The following is an 8948-nucleotide window of genomic DNA, read 5'->3' as shown; positions in this document are numbered from 1 at the left end:
TATGATACAATCCATATTCAATAAATGTTTTTCTTCCTTCCAAAATTCTCCTCACTTTTGTACCCCAACTAGAAGGTTGTTCACTTATTTCATATTTACAATAATTATATAGTATTAATATTATTATACTAAAAATATATATTATTGTTTTATTGCACTATACAGTTTTCTCTGCTCCCCCCTTCCTCCCCTCTCCCCTTCTACCATTTCCCATGACCCCACAAAGGCTGTTCACTTATAAGAGGTCCCTAGAGGGGACTTGTTTCATTTGTGCAAGATAAAAATCTGTTAAACTCTGAGGTCCCCACCCCTCACCCTACACAATGCCTAGCACCTGGCCCAAGTACCCGTAAATCTTTGGGAGGCAATTGACCAAATAGGTGTGTAGGCAGGTGGCTACTGGATCAAAGACTTGTTGAAGATTATAAGCTTTTCTTGATCGATTACTTCTGTGGCTAAACTGAAGGGCTTTTAGTTTGAGGAAAACATCAACACTGTTGATATAATGAAATCGAGACCCACAAAGGTTGGACTATTGATACATATTTATTAAACACACACACACAGCAAACCAAAGTGACAGCTGGCGGTAGAGAATAGTGCTTTTTGTCACACAACCAAGTGTCTGCCTAGAAATAAGTTCTCACCAGCAAGTTTTCTAAACTCCAAAACTCAATAGTGAGTTTTATTTTCCAGCCCCTCTATATGAAAACAAACCCTAGCACCAAGACCAACACAGAAGAGCCTATTCTCTTTCCACTGAATCTCCTCTGCAGGAGACAGCTCTGAGGTCAACTAACTAGTACAGCATAAAATATTCTCAGAAGGGCTGGAGAGATGGCTCAGAGGTTAAGAGCATTGTCTGCTCTTCCAAAGGTCCTGAGTTCAATTCCCAGCAACCACATGGTGGCTCACAACCATCTGTAGTGGGGTCTGGTGCCCTCTTCTGGCATGCAGGCATACACACAGAATATTGTATACATAATAAATAAATAAAAATTAAAAAAAATATTCTCAGAAATGGGACAGCAAGGAGCGAACCGAACAGGCCTTGTCTTCTATTGACTCTGCCAGCCATTTCTATGGGGCAGAAATGAGTCATCTGGGAAAGTCTGGAGGAGAGAGAAAAATCACAAGATATTGTATTTACTGATGTTTCTGTAATGTTTTATTATACACGGTAAGACAGGTAGGCTAGGCCTATCACTAAGTCTGAGAGCTTCTCGAAGCCAAAAGGACCCTCTTGTCTTCAATTTTGTAACAGAATAGCAACTAGTAACTATTTCAATTTGACCACACAAGGCTGCTTATTATATAGGAAGAAATTGGATATGCACCAGGCATGGTAGTGCCTGCCAGCAATCCCTATACTCAAGGGGTAAAAGTGGGACGGTCAGGAGTTTGAGGTCATCTTTGGCCATGTGGTAAGTTCCAGCCCAGCCTGTGCTATAAGAAATCCTTTCTCAAAAACCAAAACAAGGCAAAGCAAAAGAAAACAATGAAAGGATGGAGGGAGGGGGCCAGAGGGAAGGCAGGTAGGAAGGAAAGAAGGGGCTATGTGGTACATACCGCCAAACATGGCTCTACAGGCCTGCAATCCCACACTTGGAGAGCAGAGGCAATGAACAGATGCTAGCCAGCTGGGTCATGTGGCTCTGACAGGTCTTGCCCTTCTCCCCAATTCCCTCTGTCTTGCTAAAAACTGTGCGTTTGAGGGTCAGCTGGAATACATCAAAAACCCATCTCAAAAAGAAATTTAAAAAGCTTTGTGATTGCAATGATAGATTTAAGCATTACATTGCAAGTATAATGCTTCTGCATACCTGAAGCAGTCAGTATAACAAAATTTTGATGTCCAGTGGAGGAGAGCCAGATGCCACCAAAGATTATAGGTTCTCAACCACCTAGAAAAAGAAAAGAGCCAAGCCCAAAAAAGTGGCTTCTCAGTAAACAAAGTATTTTACCTACATTATCTTGCTTAATTCTTACAACAGCCAAGGAGGTAGCAAGTGTAATCTGGTGCTCTGAATAAGAAGACTAAGGAGAGGCTTGCAGCAGTGCACGCCTTCAGTTTCAGCACTCAGGAGGCAGAGGCAAGCAGATCTCCGTGAGTTCGAGGTCAGCCTGGTCTACAGAGCGAGTTCCAGGACTGACTCCATACCTACTGGGAAACCCTGTCTCAAAAAACCAAAAAGAAAAGAACAAAAGAAAAAGGATTCCACTCTGTAATCCAGGTAGCCCTGGAGCTCACTACATAGCCCAGGCTGATCTCATAAAACTCCTCCTGGGTTGCTTCTATGAGGCCTGTACAAGACTGAGACTGTCATTAGCCAATCACGGATTAGGGAGGGCCTTACTGGGTTCTCCCTCTCCCTCTCTCTCTCCCTTATGAAATATTGACTACTAGTTGATTCCTGGAGATAGGCAGCCATTGTCTTCAGTTCAGTCCTCGTAGATGAACCTACCAGACTCCAATGGATAGTTCCAAACTCATGGTCACACAGATGGCCTAGTTAGGCTCACAGGGTCACAAAACAAAGCAAAAAGTCATGCAGATAAGAGAGGGACTTGTAGGGAAGGAGAGGTTGACTGGACTGGGAGGGAAATTAGAGGGTTGGGATAATAATCAGAATATATTATCTGATTTTTTTCACATCGTATAATTATTTTGAGAGTTTCCTGTGTTGGTGTATATTATAAGAACATATGTCTTTTCAGCTAGGCATGGCGATACACTCCTATAACCTTAGAGATTTATTTATTTTATTTTTTTTAATTCTTTTTGGTTTTTCGAGACAGGGTTTCTCTGTGGCTTTGGAGCCTGTCCTGGAACTAGCTCTGTAGACCAGGCTGGCCTCGAACTCACAGAGATCCGCCTGCCTCTGCCTCCCGAGTGCTGGGATTAAAGGTGTGCGCCACCATCGCCCGGCAACCCTAGAGATTTTGTATTATTGGTTACATCCCTCATAATTGTGACAGAATATCGAATAGAAACAACTCAAGGAGGAAAACATTTATTTGGCTCACAGTTTCTAAGTGTCCAGTCCATGATTACTTCTATGTGTTTCTAGACCCTGGGTGAAACAGAGTTTGTTCACCTCATGACAGACAGGAAGGAGAAAGTGGGGAGGGGACTGGGGACCCCGTATAACCTTCAAAGACAAGCACCCCCCCCCATGACTGTAAACAATCCCATGATTCTTTCACCTCACCATGGTGAACTTGCTGAGAAACAAGCAACTAACCCTTTCTTTCATTTTCGTCAAACACTGATTTCAAGAAAAGAAAAGAGAGAAAGCCTGGAGAGGTTCCGTGGTCAGCATTAGAGACTTGCAAGGGTCAACCGTCCCCGCTAGAACAACAACACAAATGTGTATACAATCTCCCTCATCAGAGACCTGACACTCAAATCTAATGCCACCTAGGAAGGTTTGATGGCAGATAAAGTAGGCAGCCTACCCACATCCCTAGCTAATTAGTTTTGGATTGATTTTAATTTTTTCGTGGTGCTGAAGATTGAACACAGGGCCTGACCCATGCTATGGAGGCACCCTATCACTTCCATAGACTTTGAGTGTACGAGGATTTCTTTTAGATTGCACAGATGAGTTATTTGGCAGGATCAGACAGAGCGTGGGAGGGTATAATAATCACACTCATGTCCTGAGCTAGTTGTGGTATCCACCTATAATTGCAGTACTCTACTGAATCTCAAAGTCCAGATTAGCCCAGGTTACATGGAGACACTTGGTTTCAAAAGGCCCAAACCAATAAAGACCAAAACCTAGGGCGGTCTCCAGCAAGGGCTTTGTGGATCACTACCGTCAACAGTAGCAGCAGTAGCAGGAGCTACAGCCATGCGACTTCCTTAAGAATGTGAATTTTCCCTTCAGGTGACTGATTTAGAAACCCTGAGAATGGGCCCAACAAGTTGCATTTTGACAAGTGTCTAGGGTAGTTCTGCTCCAAGATTCTTCATGGTTCCTGCAATTTGCGCGTTCTGTTATTCTGGAATAAGTCCATCCTATCCTAAAATAATTAAACAAGGAACATCCTGTGTGAGAGCAGGGTTGTTATGAAAATGCACGTCAAACTTGGCTATAAACTGTTAATCCAAAAACTCATGAGACCAAGGGGTTTCTGAAATAAAGGGGGTGTTTTAGTTAGGGTTTCTATTGCTGCAATGACCAAACACCATGACCAAAAACCAAGTTGGGGAAGAAAGGGTTTATTTGGCTTACACTTCCATATTGCTGCTCATCACTGACGCAAGTCAGGACAGGAACTCAAGTAGGGAACCTGGATGCAGGACCTGATGCAGAGGCCATGGAGAGGAGCTGATTACTGAGCTCTTCATGGTTGCTCAGCTCCTTCCTTTTGGATGACTCTAGTGTGTGTTAAGTTGACACACAAAACCAACCAGTACAAGGGTCCACTACAGAATCCACAACAACCAGAAGCAAAACTTAGTAGTAGCTGGGAAACTCTTCCAGATCTAGAACATGAAGTATTTGTCGCAAACCTCGGAGAGTGTGCTTGTTGGTTTTTGTCAACTCAGTACACACCTAAACTTATCTTAGAAGAGGGAACCACATCTGAGAGGTGTAGTTTTTGCTGGCTTGCTGCTGCCCCCTGTGTGCAGCCCCCATTTTCCAGGGGCAGGGGGTGAGAAGATGTGAAGTCAAAGGCACAGACTCAGGGAGATTCCCATACAGAAGCTCTTTATTGTAAACAGGTTGGTGGTTTATATAGGGTTAGGAAAATTAAGCCGAAGGAGGAACGTTTCTAGTCGGTCCTTTTGAAATTGGAGGTCACTGCTGGCGTGTTGTGATTGGCTAGGAGCACATCACTAGTAACTGAGCTTTTGGTCTGCTGACAGGTTGTGGCGGCCAATTTTTCTTATTCATTGTGAGATTGCACGCACTTGCTTGCGCTTGCGCTATTGCCGTGCCTCAGAGAAGATATTTCCATTGGCCCATAGGCTACCCTGTGGTACATTTTTGTAATTAGTGACTGATGTTGGAGGGCCCAGCCTCTTGTATATAAGAAAACAGGCTGAGCAAGCCAAAAAGAGCAAGCCAGTAAGCAGCCCTCCTCCATGGCCTCCGTGTGTTCCTGCCTTGAGTTCCTGCCTTAACTTCCCTTCATAATGGACTGTAGCAGTAAACAGAAATAAACTCTGGCCTCCTCTAGTTGCTTTTGGTCATGGTGTCTATTACAGCAATACAACCCCTTTGCTAGAATGGGGAGGGGAAGCATTCTTTCTGTCAGATATGCATTTACCATAGCTGAAGCGCAGAACAGTGGAGTAGGAGGCAGGCCATACAGAGAACTATTGCTGCTTTTGGAATAGCAGCCTCTAAAGCTTCTGGATGCAGTGGCCTTGATGGCCAGCTGCGCAGGGATGCAGAGCAAATATTTCACATGAACAGGTTTATGGTGATTCCATCTGTATCCATTAGATTCCTAACTTCTCTCAGCTCTCCTCCATCCATCTTCAGGCCATTATGTTCAAGTTTAGGACATCTCTGGAACTGGTTTTTTTATTTTATTTTTTTTGTCAAAACTGAGTTCTTTTATCTTTTCAACAGAGCTGATTCGTACCTAAAGGACGTTATTCTCTGAGGTGAGGGGAAAGGGATATTGTAAAACAGTTGCTGATGGGTAAAGTTCTGTCTGGTGCCAGACTAAGTATCCTGAGAACATTTCATAACTGTTTGGAAGGGGCTTCACCCCAGCCCCTGGCATCCATTTTGGAATGTTTGGGTGGAAAGTTCCATTTCAAGCCCCTTCCCGTGGGAGTTGCCATGGTGCAGACTCTACCTCTGAGAAAGCCCCCAAACGGTGACCCTTCCCCAGAGAGGGTCAAGACCACTCCCACAGGGTATTTAAACTGTCCCCCAGAGAATGAACATGTGGTCTTCTGGTCTTCCTTTCCCCTCTCTGTGGTCTTCCTGGTTCTCCTTCTCCCTCTCCGTGTTTTCCCAGAAGGCCACCCGGGAGCGATGGCATCCATTAAGCCTGGGCTTTTTCTAATTCAGTTTGATTTGGTCTGATTTGGATTATTGCGTCGGTGAAGAGGCTTATTGAGCTGAAAAAAACTTTACAATAACTTGCTCCAACTTTCATTCATGGAATTCAGTCTTGTGAATGCAGAGCAGGCATATCCATGGGCTCACCAGGTTCATGGGTGTGTCAGCACGATTTCCATCCATCTGAGGAGTTCCCCACTTAGGGATTTCCACTCACATAAAGCTTGCTCCTCCACTACAGTCAGAGTGAAGGGACATTGTCACGCTTATGAAGGAGTGATAAGGGACAGTACACACTTCGTCTTTAAATGTGGCTCTTTAGGAATAGGGATGTCTTTAGGAGTCTTCAGAATGGTTCTTGTGAGATGCTATGGCTTTTTGAGTTACATTTTCAAAGGTTCTAATTTACAAGATTTAAAGATCAAGCAAAATTTAAAATTAAGTCAAGTTTAAAAATTAAAAAACGCTAGCTGTGGTGACACATACCTTTAGCCCCCACACTAGGAAGCAGAGGCACTCAGGAGGCAGAGGCAGGCAGATATCTGTGAATTCAAGGCCAGCCTGTTGTACTTAGTGAGTTCCAGGCCAGCCAGGGCTATCCATAGACACCCTATCTTAAAAAAAAGGGGAGGTTTGGCCAGTCAGTTGTGGCACATGCCTTTAATCCTAGCACTTAGGAGGCAGAGGCAGGTAGAGCTCTGTGAGTTCGAGGCCAGCATGGTCTACAAAAACTAGCTAGTTCCAGGACAGGCTCCAAAGCTGCAGAGAAATCTGTCTTGGAAAAAAGGGGGAGGTGTTAATACAAACTAAAACTGTAAAAATGAGTCTGTTTACTTACTTTCTTTTAATCTTAAGAAATTTTCCTTTGTAACTTACAAGAATGTCTTGAGATGCAGTGTTTAGATTGAGGGATGAGAAATGATCTAAATACAGTTAAGAGCATTAGCATTCTGGCCCTTGATAAGTCCAGCTTGGTTTTCGTTTATTTGTTTGTTTGGTTTTTATTTGTTTGTTTTTTTGAGACGTGGTTTCTCTGTGTAGTCCTGACTGTCCTGGAAATTTCTGAAGACCAGGCTGGCCTTGAACTCATAGAGATCCACTCGCCTCTGCTTCCTGAGTGCCCAGATTAAAAGCATCGGCCACCACTGCCCAGCCCAGTTTGTTGTTTTTAGCATCTTTATTTGAAAAGCCTTTAGGAAAACAAGCACACCTCTATAAGCAGCTTTGATCTATCAGCTGTGTTGAAGCTTCTGATGCTAGCCAGATTCATTAGTGAGCGGCTTTTTCTCCATCTCTTGTGCTCATAATTTCCTGTCTTTCTATCCTGTCAGCAGAGCAAGACTCCACTGAGAAGGTGATGGGCTCTGCCTATCCTGGAGCTTGTTTCTGGACCCCAGCTCCCCAGCAGTGGTTAGCACAGAAGTGCAAAGAATATACACGGTTGCAGCCCTTTGGCAGAAATGAGGCTTCTGGAAGCAGAGATGGGTACTGAGTGAGAGACATCAGCTGAGGGTTCCTGTGATCTCTTCAGTGATTCAGTTCTGAGTCATTTCCTTGTACTTGCCTCAGGGCTGCTTTTTGCATTGCTCTACTTCCCTAAAGACAGAGCTTGAATTCTGAGCTGAGCTCCTTGTACTTAGCTCTGTTTTCCATTCGATTGGATGCCCTGCTAGTGAACGCTTCCCTACCAACAAGACCTGAAAACAGTCAGGTCTCCAAACCAGGTCTCCAGAGATTGCCTGGATCAAGCATGGGACGCAGCTTGAGTCCTTTTCTGGAGCATGTACTGCAAGTAGACTTTTAGTAGGTCCAATTTGTGCATCATTCCAGGATGTCTGTCAACCAACACATTTTTTCTGCTTTCCTCAAGGGTGGGAATTGTGGACATCTCTCAGGAGACTCCCCAGCCAACCCACAGTGGACTTGTTCAAACCTTTCCTCATGGTCTTTCAAACTTGTCCAGTCTTAGTAGTTTCCTAATATGCTCATAAGTCAGCTGCCAGAAAGACTCAGATCCATGTAACCAAAGCAAGTTTCAGTCCCCAACTATGTTTGCTGTAGTATTACTGGAGTTGCTGTGTTCAAAGCCTTGATCCTTCCTTGAAGGTCCAACAGCTAGGCTCTGCTACCTGTACTCAGTAGGCCAATTAAAGGGACAGGTATCCCAGCACTTGGAAGGCAGAGGTGATGGAGGTGGGTCATTTGTCTATCTGTTGCTTTTATTGGTTAATTAATAAAGAAACTGCTTGGCCTTTGATAGGACAGAAAATTAGGTAGGCAGAGTAGACAGAACAGAATGCTGGGAAGAAGGAAAGTGAGGCAGAGTTGCCATGATTCTCCTCTCCGAGACAGACACAGGTTAAGACCTTTCCTGGTAAGCCACACCTTGTGGTGCTACACAGATTATTAGAAATGGGTTAATCAAGATGTGAGAATTAGCCAATAAGAGGCTAGAACTAATGGGCCAAGCAGTATTTAAAAGAATACAGTTTCCGTGTAATTATTTCAGGTAAAACTAGCTGGGCGGTGGGAAGTGGCCCGCCGCTCCTCACTACAGAGTGGCGCCCAACACCACTCCTCACTACACAGAGGCAAGCATATCTTTGAGTTCAAGGCAAGAATGATCTATATAGTGAATTTCAGACCAGCCAGGTAAAAACAGTTTATTTATACATATGGGTGTTTTACCTGCATATAGGTCTGTGCACCAGGTGCATGCCTGGTGCCTGCAGAGGCCAGAAGAAGGTGTCAGTTCTCCCTGGAACTGGAGTTATAGACAGATGTGAACCACTGGGTGGGTGCTGGGGGTGGAACCCTGGACCTCTAGAGGAGCAGTCTGTGCTCCTAACTGCTGAGACTTCATTCCAGCCCCTGCTGTGCTTTTTCCCCCAAAATGATTTTTATTTTTATGCATAT

Source organism: Microtus oregoni, unplaced genomic scaffold (assembly GCF_018167655.1).
Source record: "Microtus oregoni isolate MIOR12 unplaced genomic scaffold, Mior012 000050F_002, whole genome shotgun sequence".
NCBI lineage: Eukaryota > Metazoa > Chordata > Mammalia > Rodentia > Cricetidae > Microtus > Microtus oregoni.
Note: the sequence above shows the minus strand (reverse complement) of the source record.